The sequence below is a fragment of the Glycine soja genome, chromosome 4 (assembly GCF_004193775.1).
Source record: "Glycine soja cultivar W05 chromosome 4, ASM419377v2, whole genome shotgun sequence".
Taxonomy (NCBI): domain Eukaryota; kingdom Viridiplantae; phylum Streptophyta; class Magnoliopsida; order Fabales; family Fabaceae; genus Glycine; species Glycine soja.
Window position 1 is genome coordinate 43,981,687 of NC_041005.1, and position 18,289 is coordinate 43,999,975.

Consider the following 18,289-nt stretch of genomic DNA (forward strand, 5'->3'; position numbering starts at 1 on the left):
ATGCAACTGGAAGTCTTCCCAGAGATGATGGATAGGAATTGTTGAAATTTTGCGTGCATCTCTCTCATCAAATTCATGAGTGAGCCTATCCCTTCTCCAAGTTCTTTCTGTGATGGATGGGAATTGTTGAAATTCCACCTTGACTTTTAAAATACAATAAGATTTGTTAAAAAAGTTCTGGTGACTAAAATTTATTTGTTTAAAAGATACGAGGACATCCTTAGATTTTGGAGGACATCTTTTAACTAAAATATATAACTTTAAATTTAATTAAAACTTAAATTTAAATTCACCTAAATGATACAAAAATAAGTTTAAAACAACAACATTAATATTAAAATCTTAATATTAATACTAAAAGAACAACATTTTTTTTTTAATTTTAGTGACTACAATTTTTTTTATTGATCTTTTGTCTTTACAAATTTTTAATCTCTACATTTTGTCTGTAATATAAGTTTCTATATTACAAACACTAAAATGTGACTAAATTATTTTAACAAAGATTGCTCGTAGGAAATCAATTTTCACGTGAAGGAATTGATCCCTTCATGTAAGAAATAACTCTCATGACAATCAAATTTCATAATAAAATTTAAAATCTTAATCTTTTCCAAATTTGTTTAAGGATTAATAATTTATTTGATTCTATCTTTATAATATCTTTATAAAAGCTAATTTTCATCTGGCTAAGATAATAGAAGACAAACATATTAAACTAAAAGGGTTTATGTTTTCTTGAGCCAAATCCAAATCCTTATAGGGATTGAGTCATAGTACTTCAATTTGTGATATCTTCACTATTAAAATTTGTTCATTGTCTTTGACTTACTATTTTGTGAAATCCAAGAGTGGGTTTCCTTGGTGATTGTAGAAAAGGTTTTTCCCAAGTTCTATGAGTGGTTTGTCTCATGTTTGCATTGTGAGATTCCCAAGTTACTATATGGAGTGTGATTCCTAGTGGGTGATTAGATAGTTAAGTGAGGAGGATCTCAAGCTTAAGTTGTCAATGTGGGTACCTTGAGTGTGATTTTATCGAAAATGGATGAGTATGAACAGTGACTTACCACTAGTCAGGCTTGCAATGACCTTAACCTATTTAGGAATTTGTCTACCCATTCATTCTATAGGTCCTTTCACCGTTAGTCACCATCGACAACATTCAACACTAGGTTGAGAGCATTCTTAGCACCCCCAACTTACGTGTCTACTCACATGTAATATCATTCATTAGTGCATGCATGTTATCATCATTCAAATCAATATCATACATCACCACTAATTCATTCATTAATCTTAACACCATAAGAGGTTATAATATCATAGATTCATCATTCATATGTTCATCACACTCATGAATCCACCTATAGTTCAATAAGTATAGCAAGACATTTCAACACCCTGAATTCTTGCAAATAACTAACCAAAAACTAATATGAATGTGAATCTCATGATCTTAACATAAAGTCAACTCTAATAAATAAAAACAACATCATTTCAACCACATGTCATATCATCATCAATTCATTAAGATATCAAAATAATTAATTTATGCAAGGAAAATGAGCATTAATCACAGTTACATCAAAATTGGTCATTGGACTCAAAACTGATTTTTAGACTCAAAATTGGTCATTGGACTCAAAACTGATTTTTAGACTCAAAATTGGTCATTAAATGCAACTCGGACATGAGCCTTTTATGACTTCCAAATCATCACAAAACAAACCCAAATCATTTTCTATCAATATCAATACATAAACAACACTAAAACCCTTTACAAATTGGAAGTATTCATCAATCTTCATCAAATAATTAAAGAAAATCCAATTTCAAAACTCAAAATTCCAAATGTGCATACTTCCATTTTTAAACAACATGGTTCATTCTCAAGCAACATTTAAACCAATTCAAAGCAACCTAACCATAGAAAAAAAAGTAAAGCTTCCTTTACCTGTTCAAACTCCAAAAGATGCTTTTGTGAAGAGGAAAAAGGAAAGGAAGGAGCTTTGAGTCTAAGAAGGAAGCTTTCCTAGACTCCCCTAGCAATTCACACTACAAGGGCATTATCCATATCTAAAACCAACCCATAGTCAAATGTAAACCCAAAAACTAAGCCTTTTACGTGGAAACCCCATGGTGCCTTAGGAAAAACGAAAATGGAGATATAAAAGAGGGAGGAGAGGTGCTTACCACACCAATGACAACCAATAAACACTAAAGAGAGGAGAAAAAGATATTCTTTGAGCAAGATAACTATGTTCTCGAATTCTCAAGGAATTTATTTTCTAGGAGAGAAAGAAAAGAGTAGAAGGAGAACTTTTGTGTTGTGTTTCTAATTATGCAAGGGTTTTGGGAAAGTTTATGACTCTTCACATTCCTTCTCTTTGCACCCTATAGCTCATTAAACTCACTCATCTCATTCTCATCACTCAAGGTCCACTCACCAAGGCCCAAATATGCTAAAACTAATAAAAAAAATACAATATGACACATACATAAACATAGACATAAAATAACAATCTATCATCTCATAATTAATTAATTAATTACAGACACTGAAATTAAATTTAATTACTTTTGCAATCTAATAAAAATATTTCATCAAGAATTATAGAAATCACAACATTACAAAGACTGAATATAGGTCACGTGTTGTGACCGAAGCGGTGTAAAATTATAATACATTATCCCCCAAACACTTTTTTTTTTACTTTCCATTTGTTTGTTTTGCTGCTATTTTTAATAATAATAATAATAATTTTATTCTCTTATTGTATAACTTTTTATTATATATGATTATAAAAATAATAAGTTTTCTATATTCATTTAATAATTTATTCAATATCTATAATTTTTTACTAAATAGCAATTGTTTGTTTTAATTTTTTTATTTAATTAATTTGAAATTTTTATTTATAAATAATTGCCTGTGTAATTTATATAATTAATGGTTTGTAAAATAAATTGTTAATGATATTTTGTTTTATTCTTGATTTAAATTAATAATCATCTTATTTATTTAATTATTTACCAGATTTGTTAAATATCAATTGTTGTTCACAATTGATAAAATAAATTACTTTCTTTATTAAATACTAAGTTGTGTATTTATTTTTACATCAAAACAATAATTTTTTTACTTAATATTAAATGTATGTAATTTACTAACAGGTGATTAATCTTTTAATAGTGAATATAATTATATATAGAGAGAGAGTTAGAGGTTACATAAGAATTGCTAACAAAAAATATTTCTTTAAAGTAATTACTTTTTAATTTATTTTTATTACTTTTGTGCAAAATCCCTAATAAAGCAAAGTTTCAATAGTATTGATTTTGTTAGTGTCTAATATATATTTTCATATTCAATACAATAATATTGGTTAAAAAACTTCTAATAAATAGTAAAGTTTCTTTCTATAGTAGTGTGTAATATGAGAAGTATATTGGGCATCTCTTTGTATAAATTATCCGAGAATGTTACGTTAACCGATTATTAGCAAGTCAGATATTTTTTCACATATATATGTTTGATGAAATTCTGAATATATAGATTTGAGTTTTGTTGTGTCATTTTTTTTTACCCTTAAAACAATAATTAAGATAAAAAGATATTATATAAATTAAAAAATAATTATCCTTAATTTTAGTTTTACATGGACTGAGTTATGTACATATATGCATGTGTGTGAAATAGAATCACAACGATGGAAACAAATTTGTGAGGTATGAAGACATTTATAGAAACTTTACTGTCCATGTTTGTTGTGTATGAATCTCATTACAAATATTCAGCTGTATGCATGGTAATTATAGAAAAGCCAAAAAATAGCACAAAATAACTTAGAGGAGTAACAAACTCGTATTTAAGGACATATTTTAGTTTAATAAATATCTTATATAACAATTCATGACTTGTTTTTTTAAGAACCATGTCAAAATTAGAAGACAAATATATCACAAAACAAAGCAATGGTTGTTGTGACAATATATAAAGCACTTAATTCCAATTTATAAGTATGCACCATCACACATAAGTTTACCTAACCTAGCTTAAAGCATCATTATGAAGATCTTCATTCTCTTTAGCATAACTTTTGCTTATGGTTTCCTTGGAAATGTTGTTTCAAATGCCAATCCACTTCCATATGAAGCCATTTTCAACTTCGGTGACTCTATAAGCGACACTGGAAATGCTGCTACTTACCACCCACAAATGCCTAGCAATAGTCTTTATGGTTCAACATAGTTTAAACATCCTTCTGGGCGCATGTCAAATGGACGACTAATCATAGATTTCATAGGTATATTGTAACCTTTTTTGTTGCATATAGCTTAAATAAAATGTCATTGTGTGAAAGGGAGTATATGACACAATACATCTTAGCGGTCACAAATTGTTTATTAAACTAACATATATATGATCATTTCAATTTTAGCTGAGGCATATGGGATGCCAATGTTGTCAGCCTATCTAAATCTTACCAAAGCACAAAACATTAAGAAAGGAGTAAATTTTGCATTCGCTGGTTCAATTGCACTTGATAAGGATTTTTTGCAAGGAAAAAGAATTCATGTACATGAAGCTGCTTATTCATTGAGTGCTCAACTTGATTTGTTTAAAAAGCTTAAACCTCCCCTTTGTAAAAGCAAAGAAAGTTTTACTGAAACTCCTTTAACAATGTTTAAGTTAAATATTTGAGATTTTTTTTCCAATATGACTAACAATGTTTATTCCTTTTTTGACTGAGTGCAATAAATACTTCAAAAACTCATTGTTTTTAGTGGGAGAGATTGGTGGGAATGACATTAATGCGATTATCCCATATAAAAATATTACAGAACATCGTGAAATGGTTCCACCAATTGTTGGAGCAATTATAGATACCACCTCCGTATGCTACATCATTTTTTTTGCCAACTTAAATTTTAATAATTTAATTAAACTTGGATTTGAAATATGGTTGATTAGAAATTGATTTTTTTTTCTATTTACTATAAATTAATTGAAGAAGGAGCGGTAGAGCTAGTGGTACCAGGAAACTTTCCAATTGGGTGCAATTCTGCTGTTTTGACAATAGTGAATAGTGATAAGAAAGATGACTATGATCAATTTGGGTGTTTAACAACTTATAATGCTTTCATTGAGTACTATAATGAGCAACTCAAAAAGGCTATAGAGACATTAAGACAAGAGAAACCAAATGTTAACATATTTTGACTATTATGGTGCTACCAAACGTTTATTTGAAGCACCACAACAATATGGTGGGTTGTGTTTTTATTTTTTATTAGATGAATAATATATAGTTACATGTGATTGCTAATTTTGTAATGGTTTATTCTTATCATGTTCATTAATTTATGTAATGCAGACTTTTCTTCTGGTAAAATTGAGACTTTCAGAGCATGTTGTGGAAAGGGTGAACCTTACAATCTCAGTTTACAAATAGCTTGTGGAAGTCCAGCCGCAACGGTTTGCCCTGATCCTTCAAAACGTATAAATTGGGATGGACCCCATTTCACTGAAGCAACATATAGGCTAATAGCAAAGGGATTACTTGAGGGTCCTTTTGCTAATCCTTCTCTCAGATCCCCTCCTTTCAAGATAGCTTAGAATTAAAGCAAGAATGAAGGAAAAATTAAGAAAACAATAGGCTTTGTCCATATATTTTATACATATTTTTGTAACCGTGGATGGCACCAACAAAGAGTAGCTAGAACATGGATCTTGTATTCATTGGTGGGCAATTCATTATTAATTATTGTATAATTATAATTTTTATTTTTTATATAATATGGAGGACATGTTTTCTTGCACAAGAGAAATGGGATTAAAATGAAACATAAGGTGAAATAAATGGTTATTTTCAAGACTTTCATATTGAATCTCAACATTTTGCTCCATTATAAATATGAAATATATATTGTTGCTTTGTAATGACAAAAAGTAGGGGATAAAACTTGAGTGTATTTGTAAGCACCAATAAAATATTTGTCCTTTTGATTTAATAGTGAAGTGAGGAAGATTATTGGGTTGAGTTATCAAGGTGGGTACCTTGAGTGTGAAACGATTGTTGCATTGTTACCTCTAATCAATTATTGAAAAACTTCCAAGCATGGCTTGAGGATTGGATTTAGCTCACGATCTAGTTGTGACCGAAGTAGTATAAAATTATAGTGCACTATTGTCAAACCCTTCTTTTTTTAGTTTTCCATTTGTTTGTTTTGTTGCTCACTTTTTATTATAATACTAAAAGCAACAACAATAATAATAGTTTTATTTTATTATTAAAGTTTCAAGCACTTGATTGACTAACTTCAATTCAGAAACTTTTGTTGGACAAATGACCTCAGTTATCTTAAAAAGGGGTGAATTAATTTTCCACTAACAAACTTTTAGCCCCTTTCTAAATGATAGGCTCAAAATGCAGAAATAAAAGCATCAATCAATTTAATAATGTTCTTTAAACATGCAAGGCAAAATTGATTGCAATAATATAAATGAGATAAGGGAAGAGAGAAATGCAAACTCGATTTATACTAGTTCGACCACACTTTTGTGCCTACGTCCAGTCCCCAAGCAACCCGCTTGAGATTTTCCACTCTTTTTATAAAAATCCTTTTACAAAGTCTGAACCATACAGGGACAATCCATCCCTTGTGTTCAGGAATCCTTACAACTTAAGAGACCCTCAATCCCTTAATCAATCTCTTTGAATAAGAAGAAGAAGAAGAAGAATTCTCTCTTTAAGAAAAGAATATTACAATTGAAGTTCATGGATGAACTCTTAATGGATTTGCAAGTGTTTGCCCAAGAATTGTTGAGAGAGCATTTGGCAATGAAGTTCTCTTGGAATATCTTTTTTTTTTAAGTCAAACACACACATATCTATAGGCCCTTCGTTCCTTTTCAAAATGGTTTGAAGAAATGTATCTTTTCAAAAAGTTTTTTCTAAATTTCTTCACTGGTAATCGATTACAGGTTTCTGGTAATCGATTAGACAATTATATTTTGAAGGGTCATGACTTTTGAATTTGAATTTCAAGAGTTTCGTTGCTGGTAATCGATTACAGGTTCAAAATTCAAATTCAAAACCCTTTTTAATAGCTATTTTTCAAACTTGTCTATTAGTAATCGATTACACTGCCTTGTAATCGATTACTAGAGCCTTGCATGTCTTGAAAACACTTTGTTTTGAGGCAAGGTTTGATCTTAAAGTAATCTTGAAGCAAGACTTTGTTTGTTGAAGCAATCTTGTATTAATCTTGAAGAAATGCTTATCCTTTGTAGCAAACTTGTTTGATTCTTCTTTGACATCATCAAAATTCATGTATTCATACATTCACATTCTTCCCCTTTTTTATGATGACAATTATTATCAAGCAAATTCTTTTTGACATCATCAAAATCTGCATGATTTACATTCTCCCCCTTTTTGATGATGACAACCACCTATAGGTTAAGAGCAACAACAAAAAATATCTATTTGTATATAGTTTACTTCCTCTTGGTTTTGCAATGATTGCTTATATGAGACAGTTGAAGATTTCATAGATTTCATATATAAAAAGTTGTTTCATAAATAATAGATAATTTCCCTTATTATTTTATCTTTTATCTATCTCTCCCCCTTTGTCAACATCAAAAACAAATCATGAACAGAGAGGAGAAAGCCACTTGTTGCAATGTATGAAAGTCAAGTGATACCAAAAGGCATTAAAACAAACTATTTTGCACCCACAAAAATACATATCCAGTATAAAATAATCAAAATATATAATAATAATAAATCATCAAAAGTAATCAATAATCAACATAACCTTCAAACATAATCATCAAAATAAATCATCAAAGACAATCATAATAACTCTCAAACACAATCATCATAGACAATCAAAAACTCAATCAAAAACAATCATAAAAAATCAATCATTAAAGACAATCAAAACCCAATAAAGAACAATCATAAAAAAAGTTAACAATCAAAACTCAATCAGAAAATAAGCATCAAAAGTTAACAATCATAGGCAAAAATAATCAAAAGTAATCAATCAAAGACAAGTGACCTGTTGGTATCATTTAATACCACTTGTTGGGCTTGTTAATCAAGTGGCCTTTGTTTGTTGTCTCCATAAATCACATATTCACTATTTTGGGGAGAAATATGAATAAACTTTGATGCATCTCCCGCCATGTGTTTGGAGCAACCGCTATCAATGTATCAACTTTGCTCTTCTCTGCTTTCATAGTCTTTCAACATGAGTCCCAGATTTATGATTTTATTTTCTGAATCACTTGAAGAATTTATGTCATTATCTTCCCAAGTGATGTATGCTTTCTTTTCTTTGAAATTCCTCTTGTTGGATTTTTTCATTCTTCTTTTAAAGACAGGCCAATCGAATCTTATGTGCCCAGGTTGATCGCATTCATAGCATTTTGGGGCTAAGGAGGAATCTTCTTCTTTCTTCTTTGGATTGATATTTGATTTCCTTTTATTTCTTTTGTTTCTCAGCAATTTATTAAACCTCTTCACAAAAAATCTGAAACCATCATCTTCTTCTATTTTAGTCAAGTCCTCTTTGTCAGTTTCTTCTTGAATAGAAGATGATGAGGCTCTGAGTGTTATTCCTTTTCTCTTTATATCATTCTCTTCATGTTGATGGAGTCTCATAAGTTTCATTTCATGTTCTTGAAGTTTTCCAAAGAGAGTGGCAAAAGACATATTAGTGAGATCTCTTGATTCTGCAATTGCTGTTACTTTTGGTTGTCATTGTCTGCTTAAACATCTCAACACTTTGTTAATGAGATCTTCATTAGGAAATATTTTTCCCAATGATGCAAGATGATTAACTATATGAGTAAATCTCTTATGCATATCTTCTATGGTCTCATATTGATACATTCTAAACAGTTCATATTCATGTGTGAGAGTGTTTATTCTAGATCTCTTGACATCAGTTGTGCCTTCATAGGTTACTTCCCACATTTATTTTGCATTTTTACAATTTGAGACTCAAACATTCATCAATGCCTAATGCAGCAGTGATTATATTTTTGGCCTTTAAATTGTATTGAACCTTTCTTCTTTCATCATCATTCCATTCTTCTCTTGGTTTTTCTATAGTTGCATTTTCCGCTACCTTTGTAGGAATAAAGGGACCAACTTCAATGGCTTCCCATATATTTAAATCTATGGCTTCAATAAAGATCTATATTCGAGTTTTCCAATAATGATAACCCTCGCCATTGAACATAAAAGGCCTATTAATAGAATTTTCCTCAGGAAATGGAAAGTTGGATTAAGCCATATCTATTCTTGAAGTTTTTAAACTTTAAACAAGAATCCTACTCTGATACCACTTGTTGGACAAATGGTTTCAGTTATCTTAAGAAGGGATGAATTAATTTCCTACTAACAAACTTTTAACCCCCTTCTAAATGATAGGCTTAGAATGCAGAAGTAGAAGCAACAATCAATTTAATAATGTTCTTTAAACATGTAAGACAAAATTGATTGCAAAAATATAAATGAGATAAGGGAAGAGAGAAATGAAAACTCAATTTATACTGGTTCGACCACACTCTTGTGCCTACGTCCAGTCCCCAAGCAACCCACTTGAGATTTTTCACTCTCTTTGTAAAAATCATTTTACAAAGTCTGAACCACACAGGGAAACCCATCCCTTGTGTTCAGGAATCCTTACAACTTAAGAGACCCTCGGTCCCTTAATCAATCTCTTTGAATAAGAAGAAGAAGAAGAAGAAGAATTCTCTCTTTAAGAGAAGAATATTACAATTGAAGTTCATGGATGAACTCTTAATGGATTTGCAAGTGTTTGCCCAAGAGTTGTTGAGAGAGCATTTGGCAATGAAGTTCTCTTGGAATATCTTTTTTTTTTAAGTCAGACACACATATATATGGGCCCTTCGTTCCTTTTCAAAATGGTTTGAAGAGATGTATCTTTTCAAAAAGCTTTTTCTGAATTTCTGCACTGGTAAGCGATTACAAGTTTCTGGTAATCGATTACACAATTATATTTTAAAGGGTCATGACTTTTGAATTTGAATTTCAAGAGTTTCGTTACTAGTAATCGATTACAAAAATCTAATAATCGATTACAAGTTCAAAATTCAAATTCAAAACTCTTTTTAACAACTATTTTTCAAACTTGTCTACTGGTAATCAATTACACTGTCTAGTAATCGATTACCAGAGCCTTGTATGTCTTAGAAACACTTTATTTTGAGGCAAGACTTGATATTAAAGTAATCTTGAAGTAAGACTTTGTTTGTTGAAACAATCTTGAAGCAATGTTTATCCTTTGTAGCAGCCTTGTTTAATTCTTCTTTGACATCATCAAAATTCATGTATTCATATATTCACAACTTTAGCCTTGGTAAATAAAAGATTGCCATTTGCAAAGAAGAAGTGGGATATTTGAAGTTCATTATGAAAGATGGTAACAAGGCTCCATTGGTTTGCTTGGAGTTTCTCTTGGATCAAAAGAATAAGTTTATTCATACATAAAACAAAAAAATAAGGTGACATCGGGTCTCCTTGTCTTAAATCCATTATAAGAGAAAAACTATCATGAACCTCTTTGTTCCATTTTAGAGAAAGGAAAGGTTATTTTGTTCAACTTATAATCAAGTTGATAATTTGCTAAGGAAATCCAAATTCAGATAAAGTAAGCTGCAAAACCTCCTAATCAACTCTATTATAGGCTTTGTCAAAATCAATCTTAAATAGAATGTATCTAGTCTTAAAATTTATCATAAACTACAAAACGTGATTGAAACCCATTAAATGAGAAATGAGTCTCCAAAATTTTCATAGTTTTAAGTAAATGTTAACCAATAATAAAGGATGTGTTCAAAATATATATTACTTGCAATTTTTCAAATAAGCATTAGCCGAACCTATGATGAATACTTGGCATCTGCATTTATCTGATTCACTTTTATTGGCCCATACCCTCCAAATAGGATTTTTTTTGTAGTTTTGTTCTTCCATTTCTTCATGATAAAAGTATCCCATTAGCTAACGATAGATTAATTACACTAATGTATATTTTAGAGTTTAACTTTGATATATTGTTAATTTAAAAAAATTATACTTTAAATTAATTAAAAATCACTTTTCATATGATTTTTAAATTCATTATTTTAAAAATCAGTATTTTTTTCTTTATTTTTAACATATTGTTAGTCTAAGTGAAACTGAGGTAGATTATTTTGGACAATAATGACCTAGTGACAAAAAAAAATTATTATACAAAATAATTAATTATAGTTAAGTTTTTTTTTTCTAACAATTATAGTTAAATTTTCAACACAGGAGCCTCGAATCATTTGGCTTTCGGGCCAAAGATTTTATTTTCTTAACAAAAGAGAAGAAAGAAAGCGCACTTAAAGCTAATGAACGGTCTTTTCCCTTTCTTTTTTCTTCCTTTTTGGTTGCCTTTTATCTGAAAGATCAAGTTCGAGAGCAAAATGTCGCGAGACTTGAGTTGAGTGAGAAAAGGGCATGGCAATATGGAAAGACGTACGTGAATATGCTTTTTCGTATGTATGTGACCAATAAAGAAAGTGCACTCGTGAAAATATATATGTAAAATAAAAAGAGAATCAACTGGACCATATATGGTATATCCTCTAAAAAAAACACTTTGTCTAATTGTGGGGTGTTAATTCGTATTAGATTGGCTTGATATGAGGACCAAATACAATACAACTAAGGCTGTAATAATGGGTTAAAAAGTCAAAATGTAATTTCTGGATATATTTGTATATATTTATGTATAGATAAGCACACCTGTTACATTTATTTTAACATTTTGATATAAACATTCTTGAATTAGAGAGACTTTTGATTTGAGACTTTTGATTTTTTTCTAGCCGTGGGATATACCCTATTTATTGTTTTATCATTTTGGGTTTAATATAATTTATATTTTTCCAAAAAAAAATATCTCATATCATAATCGTGTTAATTATTTGAACATGACAAATCGTAAGTTTGGAAATGAAATAAATGATATGAATATAGTATACCATGTTTAAGGGGAAATGAATGTAATATCGTGTCGGTGAAGTACCCCAATAATTCTTTATATGGACTTACGGTGCATGCATCCTCCTCCCAATATAGACCAATGATGTATATTATAATTAATCTATTCTAATAATATGAGATCAACTATTTTTTTAATTTTTGTAAGTATCTTTCACACGTGGTAGTTTTATTTAAGTTAGACAAAATTGTTATAAGTAATAAAAACTTGATTTAATTACATTTTTTATTCTCAATTTTTTAATTTTTTATTAATTTTATTCCTAACAAATTAATTTTGTGTATTTTACTCCAACTTTTTAAGAAAGTGGTGAGTTTTACCCTCCTTTATTTTATCTCTAACAATATTGTACCTTTTTCACTTAACTTTTTCTTTTTGGGCAAATTTTGCACCCAATTATTTTTATTTTCTTAGCAAATTTTACTCTTAAATTTTTTCTCTTTTTTTGACAAATTCAGTCTTTAACTATTACGTTTATAAATGAACAAATATTTTGATAAAATACGTTAAATTAATTTATTGAAAGTAAAAGTTTTCAAAAATAAAATAAAAATTGAAGGTAAAAAGTGTGACTATTTTTTTTTAATATTCAACATACATACTAGGAACTTAAAATTAAGATTACTTATTAAAATAAAACAAATTATTAAAATTAAGACTATTCATTAAACTAAAATAAATTCGTATCAATTAATCCATATATCTAGTAATGGAATAAGTTTATGATTATTCATAAGAAAAGAGTTGTTCAATTAATTAATAGTTAAAAAGAGGGAACTAAGGCAGGTTGCATTGCAGAACTAAGCCGTTGTATTTTGAATGATCATTAAACTCTAAGTTACGTTAGTCAATGGTCTTTGTCTGAGGAGCGCTTAATATATAGTAAGAATTTAGCCGTTCGTGATTTGAAACAGCACATATTCTTTAATTGTAAGATTGAAACGCAATGAAAAAAATTTCATCAATAAAAACCAGTATTGTGTCCTTGCAATTGTAATCTCTTATCCCACATGATTGTTTCAATTATGTCATATTGAAAGATTAGTTGGACAGCTTCTCTCTATTAGATAAAATAAATAAAGGCATAACAATTGAAAGTAGAAACTGAGCTGCCTAACCTTGTCCTTTATGTAACCATATTTATATCTGTCTATATCAACTTTCTCTTCCTCTTTAAGACATGTCCAAATCATATGGGTGTGGATCATTACGTTTTTATGATAACCAGAAAGATGAGTATTAATAGGATAGGGTAGTTGGATTTACCAAACCTTAATAAAATGGTCCATGTTTAAAACTAAAGTTTAATTGTATTTTTCATTCTCCTTTATAGTATGAAATGGGCTTACTATTTTTTTCCCTATACTTTTTAGATTTATGCTTTTAATCCTAATTTGAATTTTGACTAATAAAAGTTTTTAAACTTTTTCTTTCTTATTATTTTTAGCTTTTATTGTTAAGTAACATTGTTAACTAATTACATAATAATAATAATAATACTGATAACTCAATAAGTTGTTTTATCATTAAGAAGTTTGACAGGATTGTTACATATGATTTCTTTTAGTAAATTATGTTTTTAATTCTATATGTATTAAAATTAATTGATGATGTCAAGACTATTTGAAGAGAATTAAAAACTTAATTTATAAAAAAAGATTACATGTGGTTAACAGAGTTCTTGATGAGGTGGTAAGTCACTTAGTTACTCACCGACACATTGTTACATCATCATCTGTTAACTTGTTACTTAAATGCAGGATCAAAAGAGTTGGAGGAAATTTTTTTTGGAAAGTTTCATCGATCAAAATTTAGATTAGGGAATAAAAACATGAATCCAACAAAAATTAAGAACAAAAGGATCATAAACTAATCTCAAATTCAATTTTGTTCTTTCTATTTTTTTTTTGGCAAACTTGGTTTACTATTAATTTAACTAATGTAGAACACACACAATACATATTTATTTTTATACGAATAAAATTTTTAATAAATATTTTTTAAAATATTATATTATAAAATAAGTATTTTTGAATATATAAATTATATTTTAGATTTATGATGAATAAATTGTATTATGATATATAATATTATTTTTAACTTTTTGATTATTGTTTTTAAGAAAATATTGAAACACAAATTATAAATAAAGACAAAAAGAATAAATTAAAAGTGATAAGTGATTCAGAAAATAAAATATATAAATAAAGAAAATAGGAGAGTGATATGAGATGTTTGAGAAAGATTTTTCTTTTAACTATTTGTTAAACTAAATTAAATTTAAAACTAAAATTAGGAAATATATTTTTTTTAAAAATAATATTCAATATATAATATTAAGATAAGATATGTGTTTTAATGATGAAAATACCTGAAAGAGCTATTGTTTAAGAAAAACTCTTAAAAACGATTAAGTTGAAACATAACTCCTAAAATCACTTTTCTTCAAAATAATTATTTTAAATTATATAGAGAAAATTGTGCAAAATTTTGATTTATTGCTTAAGTTGACATTCAATATTTGATAAAAATATTGATGTGACATTCTTTTGTGCTGCCACATCACCAAATCCATATTTCTACGGCACTTTCCTGAACTATTACGTCAGTACATTCATTTTGACGTGAAACTTTCTTGTACTTTTATATCAACATTTTTGTAAAATATATAAACTAAACAGGTAAATTAAAATTTAAAATAATAAATAGAGGCATCAAAATTAAATTTTAATGACAACAAGAGGAATAGAAGTATACTTTTTTTAAAAGAAAAAAAGTTGGGTATGGAAGTGACCATGGTAACCAAGACAAATGATTCAGAATATAGTGGGTAATCAAAATAAAGGTTCGTGATGAACAATTGAAACAAGACAAGTGCAGAGTGGCATGACACAACATATATAGGGGTTGTTATCAATTTTAATGGACCTGAATTTTCTATTGTCACTTTTTTTAGATGTTATTGTGTTATTTTTAAAAATCACACAATTTTAAATTGAATTAAAAAATTAAATATTAACACAAATTAAGTAAAATTGAGAAAAGAATATCAGAAAAGTCAATTTCAATTTCATTTGGAATTTTCATATAAACTCAACCATTCCCTTACAGAGAATCACCATGACCTCACAAGTCTCAAAAACAGGAGATATATATGGTTGTTGGTGCCTCCTTCTCTTTGATCACAAGCACTTTCTCTAGTCTCTAATCTTAAATTCTTAAAATATGAGATTAAATTTAATTTAATTCTAAAAATATTAATTTTAGATATATTTTGATATTAATTTAATTTCAAAAAATAACTTAAAGGATGAAAATTATTTTTTTATTTATATATTTTAATTTTATTTTATTTTTAAACGACATTATTTTTCCAATACCTAATGCTCTCCATGTGCTGAGGGAGAACATGAACACAATCGATGTGCCTATTTGCATTGGAAGTGTCTAAAGTGTAAACTATAATAATGTGAACCGGACCATTATTCCGATCCAACCGGATCATCAATTTTTCTATTTTTTATTTTTTTTCTTTAAAATATTTTCCCTTTCCCACCAAACAAACGATGTTAGAAATATTAGAATCGTACAACTCGAAAACATTATCAATTATGGCTTTTCGGACGGAATGATTCCAACATTACACTATCATCATCTCTACCAATACCATCAATCTAGCAAACTACTAAACTATATTATAAATTGTGGTGTGTTTATAAATCTTGTCACAGTGTCACCACCAATAATTTAGTTAAATATGAATAGGACCACATAACATATATGTATAGGAGAACATTCCACCTTGCGTCACCCATTTCTTATTTAAAAACCATTAACTGATTTTTTGTGTGGCAAGTTTTATTGACGTGTCACCTATTGGTTTACATATGAAACCAGTACCTATTGAGAAATAATTTAAGAATTCTTGTTGTTTTCCCTTTGTCTCTTTGCTAAAAGGTCATTGTCTGGGTCACAATATTGTATTTCTTTTTTCATTTTTAAGTTTGACTAGTCTTATTGGATTAAAACGGGACAAGACCACTAAACCAGTTAAACTCTTCTTACTAAGTTCACAAAATTGTATGTTGAACATAAGAAAATGTCTATTCATCTTTAATGGTACTTGTGTTACTAATTAGCTAGTAATTACATCATAGAAAAATGTGTTTTAAAATTGAATAAAATTAAGTTTGAACTATTGAACATAATTAAATTGTGTATCCAAAATAATCTCATTTACTGATTTTCCATTAGAACATATACATGGTGCGAAGAATTAATTATGAAAATAAAACACACAAACCCTAATAGTACAGTGTGATGCATGCACATTCCATTTTGATTTTTCTTCTTCCCATGCAGAACATGTCGTGTGTGTGGGGTTGTGGGAACATCGTTCCCATCTTCCGGCCCTACATTGTATTGCCCAGTCCAATATAAAAATAAGTAGAGTGTTTGTTAGGTGCACCCAGCATTATTGTTGGTGGATCTAGCACTAACCACGAAAAGGCAAAAATATCCTTTACGGATCAAGTTAATCTGTAAGTTGATTTTTAAGACTTACAGATCAACTTGATTCATAAGGGGAGAAATTAGCAGGGACAATTTTATCATTTTCAAAGAATGCTAGGTGCACCAGTAATAATACTGGGTGCACTTAGCAACACTCAAATAAGTAACTGTATCATTTGAACCAGACTTATTCCCACCATCAAAGGCAATTGCTATTACACCCATTTTTACTAAGTTACCCCTATTTCCCCTTTTATATTTTAAAATTGTCCATTAAACCTTTTTTCTTAAAAATATACACCCCTTGTTTCTTTTCCAAAAATGTCTTTCTGGAATAATATATATCTATTCTAGAAATACATTTTTGGTATTAGAAAATGAATGTTTATCTTACATCCCATGTTTGTTGGTCTTATTTTCATATTATCATTAGTGATCTTTATAACCTATCTAAAATATTATTTCATCCTTTTTTATTGTTCTTTAAACCCTAATATGGTACCCCATATTCATTATATAATAATGTATATATTAAATGTAACAATGTGCATGATAATCAGAATATGGGGTACAAAATTAAGATTTCAAGATGAATAAAGATATAATGAAAGTAAGATTTTAAATAACTTTTAGAGATTACTAATGATAGGATGCAAATAAGACTAACAAATATGGGGATGTAAGATAAGCGTTCATTTTCTAATACTGGAAATATTTTTCCATAATAACATATGAAAAAGAAAAATGGTTTTCAAGGTGTGTATCTCTTTAACGATAAAGGGTACAATGAGCAATTAAAATATAAAAATGGGGAATGTGAGTGTCCTTAGCCAAATTGGGGTGTAATTAGCAAGGGCCAGTCTTGTAGTTTGGACCATAGGAATTGGTTATGCAACTTTATTTTTTGGAATTTTGTAACAATGGTAAAGAAATATAAGATTCCACGCCATGAATTTTTTGTCAGTCCATTAGTGTGCATTGCTTTATTTTCTTCCTCTCAACTGTTTTCATTATGATTTTTCTTTCCTGTCGTATTTGCTCATTAAATTCTCTGTAATGTAAGTAGTTTTGAAGCTAAATTTTAAATAATAGTTATATTATTTATTTTGAATTTTTTTACCGTGGATAACTCATAATTTCTTTGCACCCGTGGACACCCTTCAGGTCCAACGGTTATTAGGCCTAATATCAAATTTACATTTTAATTTTAATTTATTATAATTTTATTTATTTATTATATATTTATCAAAATTTAATATGTAAATATTTATAATATTTTATTTTAGTATATAAAACAACTAACATATTTTTGACATAGGTAATGTTATATAAAATTTAAATAATTTTAGTTTTAATTTTTCAATAATAATTATTTTTACAAGTGCTATTAATAATATTTTAGAAACGATGCATATTTTTTTAAAAATCTTTTAATATAATGTAATATTTTAATTATAGTATAATTTTTAAAAGTATGATGAAACCCTAATTTGTAGATATAATTTTTAGTATCAACAAATTTGGAAACTTATTTGGGATTCTCTAAAATTGGAAAAAATAAAAGGAAAAAAGCAAATTAGAGAAGGAGATGGAAAGAATAATACCATATTCTTGAAAGATTGATGAGTTGTTGATGATGATGATTTGGAAAGAAGAATAATTTTTTTTTATAAAAACCTAAGGTTTCACACAAGAA

General features: G+C 28.4%; 1 pseudogene; it reads left to right on the top strand.

Moving 5' to 3' along the window:
• Positions 1-4,069: 4,069 nt before the first annotated feature.
• On the top strand, positions 4,070-5,620 carry LOC114408201 (annotated as a pseudogene).
• Positions 5,621-18,289: the final 12,669 nt, after the last annotated feature.